The sequence below is a fragment of the Lithobates pipiens genome, unplaced genomic scaffold (assembly GCF_037356315.1).
Source record: "Lithobates pipiens isolate NorthernLeopardFrog02 unplaced genomic scaffold, aLitPip1_a1.2 Scaffold_19, whole genome shotgun sequence".
NCBI lineage: Eukaryota > Metazoa > Chordata > Amphibia > Anura > Ranidae > Lithobates > Lithobates pipiens.
Genome location: NW_027507764.1, coordinates 62,513,179 through 62,534,531, shown reverse-complemented (window position 1 = coordinate 62,534,531; position 21,353 = coordinate 62,513,179). Strand labels below are relative to the sequence as shown.

The window sequence follows — 21,353 nt, the reverse complement described above, 5'->3', positions numbered from 1 at the left end:
TCTTACATACACCTCATTAAAAGTTTTCAGTTCTCTGTTCTCTGCCAAATCTCGTATCTATGTGAAAGCTGCAGTTACCATGATCATCCTAAAAAAAAGGTTCTTCAATCACAGAGCCGGTAACAGGGAGGAAAAGCTGTCCAGGCAGATTTCTGTCAAAGAACTGACTACAGTACCGACCAAATCAAATCACGTCAGAGTCAGGCCACTTGTTGGATGAATTTACCCAATTACTCCGGAGCCGCTGGCAAGGCGACAGAAGACGTGGTAGCACATTGCAGATCCTCAGGAGGGGGACTTGTCCTCTCTGTCCATTACACCTTCATAGAGATCTGTCCTTTCCATGGACACGGGAGGCACACAAAGGACTTTTGTCACTACAATGATGAGACACGTCCTACAAAAAAACAATTTTAAAACCTGACTGCCCTTGAGTGATGGTGAAGGATGTCCTTGCAGAGGCTATTAGAAGTATAACAGAGTCAAAAGAAAAGTTAGGCATTTAAAGCTAACCTGTCATACTGAATCAGCTATGGACGTCTATTATTCATACAAAAGCGGGCAGCTACTTTCAGTTGCTCTAAAGCCCCGTACACACGAGAGAACTTATGTCCGACAGACTTCCAAAGGAGTTCTGCCAGAGTTCTGCCGGAGTTCCGACAGAGTTCTGACGGACTTTTCGACTGAGCAGACTTGGCCACACACAATCACACTAAACTCCGACGGATTCGAACGTGATGACGTACGACTGGATTCGAATAAGGAAGTTCATAGCCAGTAGCCAATAGCTGCCCTAGCGTCGGTTTTAGTCCGTCGGAATAGCATACACACGAGCGAATTTTTCGGAGGGACCGGGTCCGGCGGAGTTCCGTTGGAAAAATTTGAAGCATGTTCCATATTCTAAAGTCCGTCAGACTTTTGCGAATCAAAAGTCCGTTGCAGCTCACACACGATCGAATAGTCTGACGGAATCATTCCGTCGGACTTTGGATGTTCAAAAGTCCGCTCATGTGTACGCGGCATTAGAGGCCGTTCACACGGGAACTGGAAAGGCATCTCCATGTGCATTTCCCACACTGTGTGAAACTAAATGCCTTTGCGATCTTCAACAGGTGCCAATACATTGTTAGTGCCACCACAAAGCAGATCGCAAACACAGTGTGTTTTCGGGCACCAGATTGCATGGTACCGAATGCACTCGCTCTCTCCTCATCATAGTAGCTCTGAGCTTAGGGGCGCTGCAAAAGAGGAAAAAATGAACCATGCATGTGCTGAGATTCTCCTGTGATGATGGGGGTGAGCAGTAATGGCTGGGAGTGTCTTAGCAATGTCTTAGCAACATGGCAGGACGGTATAATGCCATCTCTGGGAGTTTTGGTTTATACTTATCGCAAGGACATTTCCAACTTCATTCAAAACTCCACAGTTGTTTTTTATCTACAGATGCCCCTTAGTTAAAGTGGTTGCAGGGCTGCAATTAACAATTATTTTCATAATCGATTAGTTGCCTGATTATTGTTTCGATTAATCGGTTAACAACCTTAAAAAAAAAAAAAAAAAAAGGGAATTTTGCTGCGATTTGCATTTTGACATTTTTTTTGGCCAGTTTGTTGTTGGGCAGATTAAAATAACACAAATTGCCGCAAAAACGCATTATTACATGCTTTTCTGCAGCTTCTCCATTGAAGTTTATTGAACCAAAAAATAAAAAATAAAATGCTATTTTGGTTTTTAACGCAAAACAATGCTATTTTGTTTTTTTGGTTCAATAAACTTCAATAGAGAAGCTGCAGAAAAGCATGCAACAATGCGTTTTTGCGGCAATTTGTGTTATTTTAATCTGCCCAACAACAAACTGGCCAAAAAAAAATAAAAATAAAATGCAAATCGCAGCAAAATTACCTTTATTTTTTTTTTTTTTAATGCAAAACAAAGTCCTTGTCTTTTCCAAATAAGCAGCAGCTGAAAAAAAATCATGAATGTGAATGTGTCCCATAGGAAAAATGTAAATGAACTGTAGTGTGTTTCTGCAAAAAGCACCAAAAAACACACAGAGGTGTGACCCAGGCCTGAGATGTTTAGTAACATAATGGGGTTAAAGAAAAACTAAAATTAGTACAAAAAGAGCAAATGATCGCTATTGTAAGGGGTTAATTTTTTACTATGGGACAGTGAAAGTAATATTTACAGTAGCGATTTGCTCTTTTTGTACTATAAAGGGCTAATTTTAGTTTTTTTAACCCCATTATGTTAGTGGCCGATAAATTGATTATGAAAAGAGTAATCGATTAATTTCATAATCGGTTAGTTATCGATTAGTTGTTTCGGCCCTAAGTGGTTGTAAACCCTTACAAACCACTTTGACCTACAGATAAGCCTAGATTAAGGCTTACCTGTAGGTCCAAGAAATATCTCCTAAACCGAGATATTTGCCGAAAGATAGGCACCGCTGTCTGCGGCGCGCTGCTGTCAACGGCGATATGCCGCGAGTGGCGGCTCCCATGCGCATGCACGGGAGTGACGTCATCGCGACTTCATCGAATGACAGCGGCGGAGCAGCGAGACCCACCGAGAAGATGGATGCTCCGGACTACAGGGGACAGCGGTAACTTTGCTGGCTTCTGTGTCAGGTAAGTGACACATAATGGACTACTATGCGATGCAGAGTAGTCCATTATGCTTTACCTTTGCAGGGAATCAAAGAGGAAGTAAACCCATCAGGGTTTACTTCCTCGTTAAGGCTTACCTGTAGGTGCTCGAAATATCTCCCAAACCTAGGCAGTTTAGGAGATATTTAGAAATTAGACAAGCACCGATGTCTACGACACATGCGCACTTAAGACTCCTTCAGAAACGGCGAGCGTGCCATTTCTAAAAGGAGATCGTGCCGTGACTGGCAGCTCCCGCGCACATGCGTGAGAGTGACGTCGTCACGGCTCCGGCCAATCACAGCGCCGGAGCTGCGATACTCGTAAGGAAGATGGATGCTTTGTGGAAGAGGGGACAGCGGTGACATTGCAGGCTTTGGTGTCAGGTAAGTGACACATAATGGGCTACTGTGCGATGCATAGTAGCCCATTATGCTTTACCTTTGCAGGGAAACAAAGAGGAAGTAAAACCCATCTTGATATGACAAGGTTTGTAAAATAACATTTTGTTAATATGAAAATATTTAAAAAGAGTGAACAAATGTTGACTCTCATAAACAAACAAACATATAAAAATTATCACAGGATGATAACAAACAATATAATTCATATAAAGCTAAATAAATGCCTGTTGGCTCAACGTGTTTCGCCAATTGCTTCTAGCGAAACACGTTGAGCCAACAGGCATTTATATATAGCTTTGCAGTGAGAGGAAAAAAGTATTTGATCCCCTGCTGATTTTGTACATTTGCCCACTGACAAAGAAATGATCAGTCTATAGTTTTAATGGTTGGTTTATTTTAACAGTGAGAGACAGAAGAACAAAAAGATCTGAAATGACGGGTGCTCTTTAAATGTAAGGACTTATTCTTGCTGGTAGTTTAGAATCTTTAATATTTCCAAACAAAATGAAGGTTTCCCATTTAGAATAATATGTGGTCAGGTTAGTAAAACAGTCATATCAGAACCAATTCAATCAATCATACGGTTTGTAATGTACATAGATTTGCAAAACAATGGGATTAAAAGTGGGATTCAAGCACTGAACTTGTTCTCTCTGGAGAAAAGACGCTTGCGAGGGGATATGATTTAAATTTACAAATACCGTACTGGTAACCCCACAATAGGGATAAAACTTTTTTGCAGAAGGGAGTGTAACAAGACTCGTGGCCACTCATTAAAATTAGAAGAAAAAGAGGTTTAAGCTTAAACTGCGTAGAGGGTTCTTTACTGTAAGAGCAGCAAGGATGTGGCATTCCCTTCCACAGGCAGTGGTTTAAAAAAAAAAAACGATTATATAAGCACCTGAACGACCACAACATACAGGGATTTACAATGTAATACTGACATATAATCACACACATAGGTTGGACTCGATGGACTTGTGACTTTTTTTCAACCTTATTACGTTTCTCGTACGATTCTCCCATCATTGATTAGAAAATCGTTTGTTTTTCTAAAAATTTCCAACATGTCCGATTCCTCAAATTTTATTTCCGCCCGAAAATCGGCTGTTGCTGCAGCCCACTAATGGTGCGAAATTCATACGAAAATTCTTTAGAAATTCGAACCGTGTATGGCCGGCATTAGTCTAATATAACCCTTTAATGGCTTTCCAACACGAGTTGATTCAATGATGGCAAGATCAAAAGTGCCGACAAAGGATATTTCAGAACTTCTGTATGACTGTTTGAGTGATGCGATGGAGATCTACTTTTGCTGGACAATCTTACATTGCTAGGGGGCTCAATTGTTGCTGGAAGGTCTATCGCTGCTAACTGCTGGGAGATCTACTGTATTGTTGGGGGAGGGGTCTACTGTATTGCTATACCTATTGTTGCTGGGGGATGTTTTGTTGCTGATGGGGGTCTATTGCCGGTAGTGATCTAGTTTTCTGGAGGATCTTATGTTGCTGGGGGGGGGGGTCAATTGTTGCTGGCTGCTGAAGGGTCAATTGATGCTGGCCACTGGGAGATCTACTGTATTGTTTTTGTTGGGGGGGGGTCTATTTTTGCTGGTGGGGATCTTATGTTGTTAGGAGGTCATTTGTTACTGGGAGTGATCTACTGTGGAGGGAGAGGGTCTGTTGTTGACCCTATTGGGGGTGGGGGGGTCTGTTTATGCTGCCTGCTGGGAGATCTACTGTATGGCTTTATATACGGTTGTTGGGGGGAGGGAGGAAATTGCTTCTGATGGGATCTATTTTTGCCGGATGATATTACGTTGCTAGGAGGTTCAACTGTTGTTGGAAGGGTCTGTTGATGCCAACTGCTGGGAGATCTACTGTATTGTTGTTGGGGGGGGGGGGGGGGTCTATTGTTGCTGGGGATCTATTTAGGCTGGCTGCTGGGAGATCTACTGTATTGTTGTTGCTGGTGATCTATTATTGGGGGGCGGGTCTACCGTATTGCTATATCTATTGTTGCTGGGGATCTAGTTTTGCTGGAGGATATTATGCTGCTAGGGGGGTCAACTGTTGCTGGGAGGGATCTATTGCTGCTGGGAGATCTACTGTATTATTGTTGTTGGGGGAGGGGGGTCTATTTTTGCTGGGAGGGATCCTATGTTGCTAGGTGGTCAATTGTTGCTGGGAGTGATATACTGTGGAGGAAGGAGTCTATTGTTGACCCTGCTGGGGGGGGTCTGTTGATGCTGCCTGCTGGGAGATATACTGTATTGCTAGATCTATTGTTGCTGGGGGATCAATTGTTGTTGGAGGGGTCTATTGTTGCTGGGCCAGTCTACCGTTGCTGGCTGCAGAGGATGATGCTCAAAGGTGACAGAAACAATGGGGTACTCAGAAGGGGGGGGGGGGGGGGGGGAGTACAGATATAGATGAAACCTGTGCTATAAGAAGGGATCCAGCCAGCAATGCCATGTGTGACAATGTCCATGCACACCGAGCAGACACCAGGACATGGTGTCCTTCTAGTCGGATTGAAGAGACAGGTGAACATGTTGTGAAGTTTCCGTATCACAGAGCAGATAGAGCGGTCTCTGGAGCTTGTAGAATATACATCCAGCCAAACGGCACCACCGGAGCGCTGACAGCAAGATGATTCAGGTCACGGCACAATACAAAGCCCGGCTCTCTGACCCCTAATCCATCAGACAATGCACAGGCTGTACCTAGCCGGATGACCCTTTTAGGGCGACGCTTGTTCTTAGCTGGTAAACACAACAGGTTCTCTTCCCCACGTGGTAATTACTAGGCTTCCAACAACAAAGGTTTTACATAAATGTTCTAGGAAACGGGAGGATGAAAAGTGTTGGGTTATGGTAACCATAAAAAAAAAAAATAAAAAAAAAAAAACTTAAAAGGGGAACTAAATACTCTCAATCAAGATGAACCATTTTTAATCCTTATGCTGTTATTAGTAAATAAAGTGCCTTGCAAAAGTATTCACCCCCCTTGGCTTTTTACCTATTTTGTTACATTACAGCCTTTAGTTCAATGTTTTTTTAATCTGAATTATATGTGATGGATCAGAACACAATAGTCTAAGTTGGTGAAGTACAATTAGAAAAATATATACATAAAACTATTTTTCAGAAATAAAAAAATGATAATTGGCATGTGCGTATGTATTCACCCCCCTTTGTTATGAAGCCCATAAAAAGCTCTGGTGCAACCAATTACCTTCAGAAGTCACATAATTAGTGAAATGATGTCCACCTGTGTGCAATCCAAGTGTCACACGATCTGTCAATACATATAAACACCTTTTTGAAAGGCCCCAGAGGCTGCAACACCTAAACAAGAGGCACCACTAACCAAACACTGCCATGAAGACCAAGAAACTCTCCAAACAAGTAAGGGACAATGTTGTTGAGAAGTACAAGTAAAGATTAGGTTATAAAAAAATATATATTTTTTTGATGATCCCTAGGAAGACCATCAAATCGATCATAACCAAATGGAAAGAACATGACACAACAGCAAACTTACCAAAAGACGGGCGCACACCAAAACTCACGGACCGGGCAAGGAGGGCATTAATCAGAGAGGCAGCACAGAGACCTAAGATAACCCTGGAGGAGCTAAAAAATGTACAACAAATGTGACACTGCGCTGTCAGAAGTGGAGCAGCTAACACGCTAAACGTGGATAATTTAGCACAAACGTAATAAAATTGTATATAAAGTGTAGCGCTATATAGTGCTATGTGAATTTATATACACATTAACTAGAAAGAAGAAAAATAAATAAAAAAAAAACACTAGAATAAAAAAAAGATTTTTTTACAATTGTTGCGACAACCCAATAGAGTGCCCACCAATAATAATATGTATTAATACTTTGTTAGTATACTTTCTTCACCAATAAACACTATAGTGAAAAATACAAAACACACTGAAAAAGACTAAACATAATAAGTTCACATGTGAAAGTGAGCTCCCAAATTTTGAAATGAAGATTTAAAAAACATTCCAAAAGTAATTCTCCGGAACCGTCACCCGAGTGCCGATGCCACCACCTCAACGGATATAGGCTTACCGGATACTGTGGACCCAAATGAACATATATTCAAGGGGTCATACGTGTTTGACGCTCTGATTATAAGAAACAGGCTCCCAGATCGATCAGTCAGACCACGGAACTAGCCCTCCTCCAATTCACAGATTATTTTGGACTTTATCACATAAAAGAGATCTCCGACAACCAACCGGAATCCACATAGGACAAAGAGATGTGGCCAAAATAGCGCGATACCGTTTAAATTAAAATGTATTAAAAATAATAGCAAACTTACATATATGTGGTTGTTCAAGCGCTTATCGATAAAATAGGCAGTAGTAGAGTCCTTCTTATGTTTAGTCTTTTTCACTATAGTGTTTTTTGGTGAAGAAAGTATTAAAGAGGAAGTAAACCCTGATGGGTTTACTTCCTCTTTCATTCCCTGTAAAGGCAAAGCATAATGGACTACTATGCATTGCATAGTAGTCCATTATGTGTCACTTACCTGACACAGGAGCCAGCGAAGTCACTGCTGTCCCCTGTAGTCCGCCGCATCCATCTACTCGGTGGGTCTCGCAGCTCCGCCGCTGTCATTCGGCGAAGCCGCGATGACGTCACTCCCGCGCATGCGCACGGGAGCCGAGACGCGCGGCATCTTCGTTATCGAGGATGCCACGCTCAGTGCGCCTGCGCGCCGCTGTCTACAGGGCATGCGCCGTAGACAGCGGTGCCCATCTTCGGGCAAATATCTCCTAAACCGTATAGGTTTGGGAGATATTTCTTGGACCTACAGGTAAGCCTTAATCTAGGCTTACCTGTAGGTCAAAGTGGTTTGTAAGGGTTTACAACCACTTTAATACATACAGTATTATTATTGGTGGGCACTCTATTGGGTTGTCACAATTGTAAAAAAATCCTTTTTTATTCTAGTGTTTTTTTTTCTTCTTTCTAGTTAATGTGTGTATAAATTCACATAGCACTATATAGCGCAACCCTGGAGGAGCTGCAGAGCTCCACAGCAGAGACTGGACTATCTGTACATAGGATGACAATAAGCCGTACGCTCCATAGAGTTGGGCTTTATGGCAGAGCGGCCAGAAGAAAGACATTACTTTCAGAAAAAAACAAAATGGCACGTTTTGAGTTTGTGAAAAGGCATGTGGGAGACTCCCAAAAAGGTATGGAGGAAGGTGCTCTGGTCTGATGAGACTAAAATTGAACTTTTTGGCCAAAGAAAACGCTATGTGTGGCGCACACCCAACACATCACATCACCCAAAGAACACCATCCCCACAGTGAAACATGGTGGTGGCAGCATCATGCTGTGGGAATGTTTTTTAGCAGTCGGGACTGGGAAACTGGTCAGAGTTGAGGGAAAGATGGACGGTGCTAAATACAGGGATATTCTTGGACAAAACCTTTTAATCTCCCCAATGAGACACAGATGGCAAAAAAAAAAAAAAAAAAAGACTGGGGTTATAACCCTCCCTCACTATCTAAAATGGGGAAAAAAACATTCTGTATTGTGCAATAAGGCTGGTTGATCCTGCTGCTCTCTATCTCCCCCGTTTGTTCATATCCCCAATTCATCTAGGGATTTTGCCGAGCAGTATTGGCAGTTCTGCACATGCTCAGTTTTCAGTGAGTTTTTATGCTGGGCATTTCCTCCCCATCACATCTGAGCAGCCCATGTGACTATAGAATCACACATGAGGGTGTATACAAAGTGGTAAATAAATACCAGCACATTCCCTCCCTCCACCTCCTCCATGCCCACTAAGCAGCTAAACAAAATGGGTGGGGCGTATTACATGTAGATTATTGGAGGCTTCACCTCACTCTTTTTCTAAGACACAGGCTGGAGGGGCGTGACACAACCACTGACTAACAGAAATCTGCGCACACCATGTTATTTTCACAAAAATATAAAAGCTTCGATTTCAAATATATATCTGTATGACAAATTTAAAACAGTTAATTGATATTATTTATTTTTACTCTGTAATCCAAGGGCTGTTTTTTTTTTGTTTTTGTTTTTATGTTGAACATGTGACCAGCAGCAAAGAACTAGAAGCTCCTTCTGCTTATGCTTCCCTGCAGACAGGCTGGGAAAGATCTGGGTCATGTGACAGCTTCATATCGATTAATAAAAAGGAACTTAGATATTTTTTTTAACCACTTAAGGACCGCCGCATGCCATTGTACGTCATCACAATGGCATGTACGTGCTTGCCTTCCAGCGGGTGGGGGGTCCAATCGGACCCCCTCCCGCTGGACACGGCGGTCCATTTTGCTTCAGGAGCGATCCGGGATGAGGGGATGGCCGTTGGTTTCTGGCCATCCCCTCTCGATCGCTCCTGGCGAATGAGAAGCTTCCTCCCACTGTGTATTGTATACACAGGCAGGGAGGAAGTGATGTCATTCTCCTCGGGGCGGTCTTTTTGACCGGACTACGAGGAGAAGACAGAAAGTAAGTGTGCACCAACACTACACTGACATGTAGGCACACACAGGCACACAAACAATTTTTTTTAGGTTCACCGCCAGGTTTTTATAGCGCTAGGTACCCCGATATACTACCCAATAATGGTTTTAACCCCCTGATTGCCCCTAGTTAACCCTTTCACCAGCGATCACAGCATAAGTGTCACTGGTGACGCTGGTTAGCCAGTTAGTTATTTAGGTTCCCCGTCAGGTTTTTATATAGCGCCAGGGACCCCCATATACTAATAAAAATTTGAACCCCCCGATTGCCCCTAGTTAACCCTTTCACCAGTGATCACCGTATAAGTGTTACGGATGACTCTGGTTAGTTTGCTTTTTATAGCATCAGGGCACCCACCATTTATTACCCAATAAAGGTTTAACCCCCTGATCACCCGGCGGGTGATATCAATTAGGTTTTAGGGTCAGGGTCTGCGTCGCCCCAGGCAGCGCTAGGTTAGTGCCAGTACCGCTAACACCCACACGCAAAGCATAAACCTCCTGTAGTGGTATAGAATCTCAACAGATCAATATCTGATCTGATCAGATCTATACTAGCGTCCCCAGCAGTTCAGGGTTCCAAAAAAACGCATTGTTAGCGGGATCAGCCCAGATACCTGCTGGCACCTGCGTTTTGCCCCTCTGCCCAGCCCACCCAAGTACAGTATCGATCGATCACTGTCACTTACAAAACACTAAACACATAACTACAGCGTTCGCAGAGTCAGGCCTGATCCCTGCGATCGCTAACAGTTTTTTTTGGTAGCATTTTATATTTAAATCCGGAAGGCAGTGCTTGGTTTTCGGGGTCCCGTACGTGGCTAGGCTCCCAAAAAGTCCCCCACATGTGGTATCCCCGTACTCGGGAGAAGCAGCAGAATTTATTTTGGGGTGTAATTTGACTTATGCCCATAGTATGTGTGAGCAATATATCATTTAGTGACAACTTTGTGCAAATTTAAAATTCCTGCAACTTGTGGCAAAATATAAAATATTTCATGGACTCAACATGCCTCTCAGTAAATAGCTTGGGGTGTCTACTTTCCAAAATGGGGTAATTTGGGGGGGGGGGGGGGTTTGTGCTATTTTGGCATTTTATGGCCTTCGAAACTGTGATAGGTAGTGAGGAGTGAAATCAAAAATTTGCACCCTTAAAAACCCTGAAGGCAGTGATTGGTTTTCGGGGTGCCGTACGCAGCTAGACTCCCAAAAAGTCCCACATATGTGGTATCCTCGTACTCAGGAGAAGCAGCAGAATATATTTTGGGGTGCAATTCCACATATAACTATGGCATGTGTGAGCAATATATCATTTAGTGACAACTTTTTGTAAACTTTTTTTTTTTTTTTTGTCATTATTCAATCACTTGGGACAAAAAAAAAATATTCAATGGGCTCAACATGCCTCTCCACAACTTCCTTGGGGTGTCTACTTTCCAAAATGGGGTCATTTGGGGGGGGTTTGTACTGCCCTGCCATTTTAGCACCTCAAGAAATGAGATAGGCAGTCGTAAAATAAAAGCTGTGTAAATTCCAGAAAATGTACTCTAGTTTGTAGACGCTATAACTTTTGCGAAAACCAATAAATATACGCTTATTGACATTTTTTTTACTAAAGACATGTGGCTGAATAAATTTTGCCCTAAATGTATGACTAAAATGGAGTTTATTCGATTTTTCTTATAACAAAAAGTAGAAAATATCATTTTTTCTCAAAATTTTCGGTCTTTTTCCATTTATATCGCAAAAAATAAAAAAATCGCAGAGGCAATCAAATACCATCAAAAGAAAGCTCTATTTGTGGGAAGAAAAGGACGCAAATTTCGTTTGGGTACAACATTGCATGACCGCGCAATTACCAGTTAAAGCAGTGCAGTGCGAAATTGTAAAAAGACCTCTGGTCCTTAGGCTGTTAATTGGTCCGGGGCTGAAGTGGTTAATAAAATAATTACAGTGCCATCATCTATATACAGTACAGAAAGACAGGACAATGTAAAAGAAACAGTGTTTGTTTAGCATCACCTATAGTATTCCCCTTCGCTCCTCATCTCTGCAGCTACCTAAAAGGTCATGTAGGGAGATGCGGAGGAGCTGGGTCAGCACAGACTGTAATAACTCACTACCAGAAGAGAGGGGGGGGGGTCTATGCTGGGGAACCCACTCTTCCTGGAGTAGTCTATATTTCAAGCAAGTTCAGAATTAAAAATATTATAACAATAAGATTGCACCAATACCACTTTAAGACCGAGTACAAGCACCAATACTCCCCCCCAAGTACTCGCTGATACCGATTCTTTTTTTTTTTTCCATGTCATGTGACAGCAGCACTGATGCATTGACTGTGCCAGTATTTTATTTATTTTTTTAATTTTTCTTTTTTTATTATTATTTTTACAATTTATATTATTATAATTTATTATTATTTTTACAATGCTTTTCTTTTTTTTTTTTTAAATCGACCCTGTTTGGGGGGTGGGGGGGCCTGACATCTCCCCTTCCCTGAGACAGAGAAAGGGACTAAGGACCCAGATTCCTCAGTCCCCTTTCTCTGCACTAAAGATGAATGGAGAGGAGACAGAGGCTCCTCTCCATTTATAAACTGAAGCATCATAAACAGTTTACTCTGCTCAGTTATGAAAGGACAAAGTCAGTGATCAGAAAAGGAAGGAGTCGGTAAATGACATATATACCGGCTCCTTCCTCTACTCTCCATCCTGACAGATCCAGGACACCGGAGGGGGAGGCCCGGGAGGAGGGCGACGCGGAGGGGGGGAGGCCCGGGAGGAGGGCGACGCGGAGGGGGGGAGGCCCAGGAGGAGGGCGACGCGGAGGGGGGGAGGCCCGGGAGGAGGGCGACGCGGAGGGGGGGAGGCCCGGGAGGAGGGCGACGCGGAGGGGGGAGGCCCGGGAGGAGGGCGACGCGGAGGGGGGGAGGCCCGGGAGGAGGGCGACGCGGAGGGGGGGAGGCCCGGGAGGAGGGCGACGCGGAGGGGGGGAGGCCCGGGAGGAGGGCGACGCGGAGGGGGGGAGGCCCGGGAGGAGGGCGACGCGGAGGGGGGGGAGGCCCGGGAGGAGGGCAACGCGGAGGGGGGGAGGCCCGGGAGGAGGGCAACGCGGAGGGGGGGAGGCCCGGGAGGAGGGCAACGCGGAGGGGGGGAGGCCCGGGAGGAGGGCAACGCGGAGGGGGGGAGGCCCGGGAGGAGGGCAACGCGGAGGGGGGGAGGCCTGTAGGAGGACACGGAGGGCTTTACTGAAATCTATGCAGAGAGAATGGTGCTTGCAACGGCCCCCACCGCTGCACTGATCATCCCAATAAATTGGTCCACGATTTATGTTTTATTTTGCCTTCCTCTGATCACTGGTCTCCGAGCTGCAGACCTTTGCTTGACTTTATTTGGCCCTCAGGAAACTATTCCTCCCACGGACACCAACAGTGAAGCACAAGTCATCCTTCGGGCATCAATCTGGTATTATTTTTCCCACCGACACCAATCCTGACACCACAATGGGCCACTATTCCCCTCACTGACACCACAATGAGGAACTATTCCTTCCAGCACTCTTCCTCCCACTGACACCAACAATGGGGGAAGTATTCTGCCAAACAAATATCAGCGATGGGGAAATATTCCTCCTTTATTGACCACAAGGGCACTATGTCATTTTTTTTCTTCTCCCAGCAACCCTAAGGCATATGTTTATGGGCCTTGCTGTGTGCACTGGTGCGCAGTCATGTTGGAGCAGGAAAGGGACCATCCCCAAACAAAAGTTGGGAGCATGAAATTAGGGCTGAAACAACTAATCGATTATGAAATTAATCAATTAATATTTTCATAATCGATTAATCGGCCAGCAACAAAATGGGGTTGAAGTTAATGAATCTGATAATATTTACCAGATTGACCCTTTAATAGTATATACACTATATCTCTCCTCTAATAGTATATACCCTATAATAGTATATACAGTATAGCTCTCCTAATAGTATATACCCTCTAATAGTAAATACAGTATATCTCCTCTAATAGTATATACAGTATATATCCCCTCTAATATATACAGTATATCTCTTCTGTCATTCTCGGAGTGGATTCGATATTTTGCTCCCTAACCATATAGTTGGTTATTTATATTTACCATTGCATATAGAGATATTTAAGAATACATTCCTAAATTATACACCACACTTTTTTTTTAAGACTATTAACCGATTAATCGAAACAATAATCGGTCAACTAATCGATTATGAAAATAATCATTAGTTGCAGCCCTACATGAAATTGTCCAAAATGTCTTGATATTCTGACGCCTTAAGGGCTCCCTTCACTGGAACTAAGGGGCCAAGCCCAACCTCTGAAAAACAACCCCACACCATAATCCCCCCTCCACCACATGATTTGGACCAGTGCACAAAGCAAGGTCCATAAACACATGGATGAGCGAGTTTGGGGTGGAGGAACTTGAATGGTCTGCACAGAGTCCTGACCTCAACCCGATAGAACACCTTTGTGATGAATTAGAGCGGAGACTGTGAGCCAGGCCTTCTCCTTCAACATCAGTGCCTGACCTCACAAATGCGCTTCTGGAAGAATGGTCAAACATTCCCATAGACACACTCCTAAACCTTGTGGACGGCCTTCCCAGAAGAGCTGAAGCTTTTATAGCTACAAAGGGTGAGCCAACTCAATATTGAATCCTACGGACTAAGAATGGAATGTCATTAAAGTTCATGTCTGTAAAGGTAGGTGTCCCAATACTTTTGACAATATAGCATAGTAGTAAGCAACTCCTTCCAGTGATCCAAAGGATTTACTAAACCCAGAGAGTGCAAAATGTGGTGCAGCTCTGCATAGAAACCAATCAGCTTCCTGGTTTAATTGTCAAAGTTTAATTGAACAAGCTGAACTTAGAAGCTGATTGGCTACCATGCACAGCTGCACCAGATTCTGAGTGCTCCAGTTTTAGTAAATCTCCCCCCTTTGTCACAGACATTTACTACAGACAATTCTACTCTCCCTTTATCATGAATACCAAGACAGTGAGACACCAACACACAGCTGCAGGCTCAGCCTGATGAGCTCTAATGACCATTGTTCCCGGGAAGATCGCCATCTTCAGCGATGAGAACCAACCAAAGTCTGAAAATAACAAAATGACACGACCAAAAATAAAAGATTGTTAAGGGAAATGGCTCCAGATTAGTGAATGGAGTCTGTGGTCACACACTGCGGAGCCATCCAGGGACCGCCAGATGTACAGCAATGAGTATACCTGTCAGAGGAGACAGCAGGAGTCATATACACCATGTGTGATCCCCGCTGTACATCACCAATACAATGCAACAAGTCATCATCCAGGACGAAGAATCGGTGTGATCCCCACTACAAGTCACCAATCCATCATCGTCTACAGGATCACTCCTTACATTGTATCTGTGTGCGACTCCGTGTACTATCAACTTGTAGCGGGGATACAATGTGACAAGTGATAAAACCGTCCTCTGCCATGGAGGCTACACAACTTATCAGAGGGTCCACCACATCCCCCTAATAATCATCATCATCATCATCATCATCATCATCATCATCATCATCATCGATATCCTCTTATAAAGAGCCTTCTACACAGTGACAGTCCTTAGAATCCGAATACTGCCAATCACACACTGATCAACCACCCCGCCAATACTGATCAACCCCCCAGTACAGTGATCAACCACCCCGCCAATACTGATCAACCCCCCAGTACAGTGATCAACCACCCCGCCAATACTGATCAACCCCCCAGTACAGTGATCAACCACCCCGCCAATACTGATCAACCCCCCAGTACAGTGATCAACCACCCCGCCAATACTGATCAACCCCCCAGTACACTGATCAACCACCCCGCCAATACTGATCAACCCCCCAGTACAGTGATCAACCACCCCGCCAATACTGATCAACCCCCCAGTACACTGATCAACCACCCCGCCAATACTGATCAACCCCCCAGTACACTGATCAACCACCCCGCCAATACTGATCAACCCCCCAGTACAGTGATCAACCACCCCGCCAATACTGATCAACCCCCCAGTACAGTGATCAACCACCCCGCCAATACTGATCAACCCCCCAGTACAGTGATCAACCACCCCGCCAATACTGATCAACCCCCCAGTACAGTGATCAACCACCCCGCCAATACTGATCAACCCCCCAGTACAGTGATCAACCACCCCGCCAATACTGATCAACCCCCCAGTACAGTGATCAACCACCCCGCCAATACTGATCAACCCCCCAGTACAGTGATCAACCACCCCGCCAATACTGATCAACCCCCCAGTACAGTGATCAACCACCCCGCCAATACTGATCAACCCCCCAGTACACTGATCAACCACCCCGCCAATACTGATCAACCCCCCAGTACAGTGATCAACCACCCCGCCAATACTGATCAACCCCCCAGTACACTGATCAACCACCCCGCCAATACTGATCAACCCCCCAGTACACTGATCAACCACCCCGCCAATACTGATCAACCCCCCAGTACAGTGATCAACCACCCCGCCAATACTGATCAACCCCCCAGTACAGTGATCAACCACCCCGCCAATACTGATCAACCCCCCAGTACAGTGATCAACCACCCCGCCAATACTGATCAACCCCCCAGTACAGTGATCAACCACCCCGCCAATACTGATCAACCCCCCAGTACAGTGATCAACCACCCCGCCAATACTGATCAACCCCCCAGTACAGTGATCAACCACCCCGCCAATACTGATCAACCCCCCAGTACAGTGATCAACCACCCCGCCAATACTGATCAACCCCCCAGTACAGTGATCAACCACCCCGCCAATACTGATCAACCCCCCAGTACAGTGATCAACCACCCCACCAATACTGATCAACCCCCCAGTACAGTGATCAACCACCCCGCCAATACTGATCAACCACCCAGTACAGTGATCAACCACCCCGCCAATACTGATCAACCCCCCAGTACAGTGATCAACCACCCCGCCAATACTGATCAACCCCCCAGTACAGTGATCAACCACCCCGCCAATACTGATCAACCCCCCAGTACAGTGATCAACCACCCCGCCAATACTGATCAACCCCCCAGTACAGTGATCAACCACCCCGCCAATACTGATCAACCCCCCAGTACAGTGATCAACCACCCCGCCAATACTGATCAACCCCCCAGTACAGTGATCAACCACCCCACCAATACTGATCAACCCCCCAGTACAGTGATCAACCACCCCGCCAATACTGATCAACCACCCAGTACAGTGATCAACCACCCCGCCAATACTGATCAACCCCCCAGTACAGTGATCAACCACCCCGCCAATACTGATCAACCCCCCAGTACAGTGATCAACCACCCCGCCAATACTGATCAATGTTCTCTAGACATGAAACAGTCCCCTGATACTGATCACTGCCCCCCAACCATTCATTTCCTTCCAATAATGCTCATTGTCCTATAATCCTCACTGATACAGATCACTGTCCCTCAGGCACTGATCAGTCCCCCAACTCTGATCTGTCAACTGCAAGTATTGATCCCATCACTCCAGGCACTGATCACCCTCCCCCCCCCAGTATTGATCAGCCCCAAATATCAGCCACTGCCACTCAGGCATTGATCAGCCTTCCCAATATTAATACAGCCAAATACCCACCACTGCCCTACAGGTATTGATCCTTCAATAAAATGTTATCACCCCCCCCCCCCCCCAGTATTGATGACTGGGCCTCAGGCACTGATCACTGTCTCCCAGTATTGATCACTGTCACCAGACACTGATCACCCCCAGTATTAATCACTATCTCCCCGGGCACTGATCACTGTCTCCCAGTATTGATCACCATCACCAGGCACTGATCACCCCAGTATTAACCAACGTCCCCCCATTATTGATCACTATCCCCCAGGCACTGATCCCCCCAGTATTTATCACAGTCCCTTAACACTGATCACCACCCCCAGTATTGATTACTGTCACCAGGCACTGATTACCCCCAGTATTCACCACACCACCTCCCCAGTAATGATCACTATAACCAGGCACTGATCACTGTCCCCCAGTATTGATAACTGTCACCAGGTACTGATCACCCCCAGTATTGATCACTGTCCCCCCAGCAGTGATCAACCCCCCTTCCCCAGTATTGATTACTGTCCCCCAAGCACTTTTCACTGTCCCCAAGTATTGATCACTATCACTAAGCACTGCCCCCCTTTGATCACTATCCCCCAGGCACTGATCACCCCCATATTGCTCACCATCCCCCCAAGTATTGAGCACTGTCGCCAGGTACTGATCACCACCCCCCCCCAGTATTGATCACTGTCCCCCAGGCACTGATCACTGTCACCAGGTACTGATCACCACCCCCCCAGTATTGATTACTGTCACCAGGTACTGATCACCACCCCCCGTATTGATCACTGTCCCCCAGGCACTGATCACTGTCACCAGGTATTGATCACCACCCCCCCAGTATTGATTACTGTCACCAGGTACTGATCACCACCCCCCCTATTGATCACTGTCCCCCAGGCACTGATCACTGTCACCAGGTACTGATCACCACCCCCCCAGTATTGATTACTGTCACCAAGCACTGATTATCCCCAGTATTGATCACCACCCCCCCCCCCCCCCAGTATTGATAACAGTCACCAGGTACTGATCACCCCCCTTCACCAGTATTGATCACTGTCCCCCAAGCACTGATCACTGTCCCCCAGTATTGATCACTGTCCCCCAAGCACTGATTTCTGTCCCCCAGTATTGATCACTAAGAATTGATCACTGTCCCCCAGTATTGATCACTGTCCCCCAGTATTGATCACTAAGCACTGATCACTGCCTCCCCAGTATTGATAACTGCCCCCCCGGAGGAGGAGGCGGTACTCACTATGGTCGGAGTCCATGCAGGGAGTCGGGGTGTCCAGGCATCCTCCTCCGGAGTCCGGCGCTCATCCCTCCCTCTCTCGCACAGCCGGGAGACAGAGGCAGCCACAGGCCCCCGGAACCACTCCAGCGACCCGGAACCCGCTCTGCCCGCTGCTACCGCCCTGCGATCCTCAGCAGCTCCGGGAGAAGAAGCCCCCCCGCCGCGTCTGACACCGACCCCCTCCGCGGACCGAGCACCCGTCCGCCGCCACCGAAACCCAAACCAACCGAGCCACGCCTACCGAGCACACCCCGCCCACATCGCTGACTGTACACAGCAACACAGAGCCAAGCTCCACCCCGTCCACAGGGACCCCGCCCTGCGAGCGCTTAGCCAAACAGTTCAGCCTTGTCACAGGACCACTCCCCGCCCTGTCATGTGCTAACCCCGCCTTCCGCGACGACAGCACTGTTCTTAGCTCCGCCCAAATCGCTATTCGCCCACCCCCTTCGCGCACAAGCGTAATGTACTATTCCCCGCCCAGTCAGGCATAACCCCACCCAAATCACACAGCGGCTAAGGTGCAATGCCTATGACCCCGCCTACCGCAATGTCCCGCCCACAGCAACATCGTCAGGACCCGCCCAACTCCCTTATTACTCCGCCTATAGCGCTGGAAAATCGTTAGTCCCCGCCCATATTTTTCCCAACATTTTTGAGGACGACCACCCTGATCTGCATAACCCAGTCCCCTTATTTTACTGCCACGCCCTCATACTAAAAGCAAACACAAAAAGCGGCCGCGGCCTCCAGACTCCGCCCACTGAGCGCTTACTGGTGGGTTTCGCTTTCGTTCGCCTTTCCGCGCAGATCCGGATTCTTGAGAGAGTCACGCCCTCTTGCCTTGTTATGGCCCCGCCCAGGGAAGACATGCTGGCGGTGCAGGGATAGGCGATCGGCTGCTGAGTCTGAGCGGGCAGGTAAGTCACCCTGCAGGGCCCACCTACCGCCCCTTACTGCTGACTCCTCCCCTTCTACAAGGGGGGGTCATCCCCTGTAAGCTGTTCACCCCCCCCCCAGTCATTGGGATCTACCTAGCCACACCTCTCATCTATCACCTACCATACACATTACAATCTGATTGTACAATCTCATCTATCACCCACCATACACATTACAATCATATCTATCACCCACCATACACATAATTGTACAATCATATCTATTACCCACCATACACATTACAATCTGCACTTGTCTGTAGATCTACCAGCTTGATTGGCTACAAATAGTTTGGATGGATGAGATGAGTCCTCCTCCTCCTATTATAATGTAAGGGGCAGAGCCCCCCCCCCCCCCCCCCCGGGATCACACTCCTGCCCAGCAGATCCAACATTGTTCAGCTGCGATCCGCTCCTCCGATATGAAATAAGAAGCAATCAGCGCACACAGAAAAATACTACAAAAGACTTTCAAGCCAAACACCACAAAGGCAAATCACAAATCCCCAAACATGAATAGAAAACGGTGCAGCGCAATGAAAAAAGTTCATAAACGGGTTGAAATGCAGAATGATATTGTAGACACCTGGGGACAGATGCAATCGTGAACTAAAACATCACAGTGACAGGTCCTCCACCATTAGAAATGGACTCTTACCGGGTGTGTTGGACCACTGAATGAACAAATGGTCAGAAGTGCAGGTTCCCACTTATGGGGTGAAGATGATGCTCCAATCCGGCGAGATGACAAACCGGAATCGTTCATGCGGGGTAAAAGGACAAAAAAGAAGCGATCTCAGTGTAGACTGTATAGATCGTGGTTCATTCCAAAAATTAAGTGGCTAAAATGCCAGTATACAAGCGATAAGAAGCACAAATGCCTATTAAGTCAAATCGGAAACGTGAGCAATAAAAACAGTGGTATGAGAACCGCACAATAAAATGGATGGACCATAGAGAGTAGCTCCTCCCCCGTACGCAGGTTACGTCCAGAACGGTCTTTGTCAGTGGTCACCACCCGCAATCCTCCCCCGTACGTGCGTTGCGTCCAGAATGGACTTCAACAGTGGTGGGACTTCCCACCGCTGACGAAGTAGCTCCTCCCCCGTACGCACGTTATGTCCAGAATGGACTTCATCAGTGGTGGGAACTTGCACCACTGACAAAGTCCATTCTGGACGTAACATGCGTACGGGGGAGGAGCTACTGTCTATGGTCATAACCCGCGATCCTCCCCCCATACACACATTACGTCCAGAATGGACTTTGTCAGTGGTGGGACTTCCCACGGTTGACGAAGTAGCTCCTATCCTGTACGTACGTTGCATCCAGAATGGACTTCATCAGCGGTGGGAAGTCCCACCACTGACAAAGCCCATTCTGGACATAACGCGCGTACAGGGGAGGAGCTACTGTCTATGGTCATCACCCGCGATCCATCTGTTTTAGTGTGCAGTTCTCATACCGCTGTTTTTATTGATCACGATACGGATTTTACTTAATAGGCATTTGTGCTTCTTATCGCTTGTATACTTGTATAGTGGCATTGTAGCCACTTTATTTTTGGAATAAACCACGATCTATACAGTCTACACTGTGAACACTTCTTTTTTTGTCCTTTTAACCTGCATGAATGATTCCGGTTTGTCATCTCGCTGGATTGAAGCATCATCTTCACCCCATATGTGGGAACTTGCGCTTCGGACCATTTGTTCATTCAGTGGTCCAACACACCCGGTAAGAGTATCCATTTCTAATGGTGGAGGACCTGTCACTGTCATGTTTTAGTTCACGATTGCATCTGTCACCAGGTGTTTAACTACAATATCATTCTGCATTT

General features: G+C 46.2%; 2 protein-coding genes across 3 annotated transcripts in view; one reads left to right on the top strand and one right to left on the bottom strand.

Moving 5' to 3' along the window:
• Nucleotides 1-18,860, bottom strand: part of ANKIB1 (ankyrin repeat and IBR domain containing 1) — a 256,563-nt gene extending 237,703 nt beyond the window's left edge. The window contains exon 1 of the mRNA XM_077490802.1: nucleotides 18,534-18,860. The gene's annotated coding sequence lies outside the window, so the exon portion shown is untranslated. The remainder of the gene's footprint in view (nucleotides 1-18,533) is intronic.
• Nucleotides 18,861-19,339: 479 nt separating this feature from the next.
• KRIT1 (KRIT1 ankyrin repeat containing) overlaps nucleotides 19,340-21,353 on the top strand; it is an 82,675-nt gene continuing 80,661 nt past the window's right edge. Inside the window, exon 1 of one of the 2 annotated variants that reach the window (XM_077490803.1) lies at nucleotides 19,340-19,492. The gene's annotated coding sequence lies outside the window, so the exon portion shown is untranslated. The remainder of the gene's footprint in view (nucleotides 19,493-21,353) is intronic. The other variant, XM_077490804.1, reaches the window with a different exon arrangement.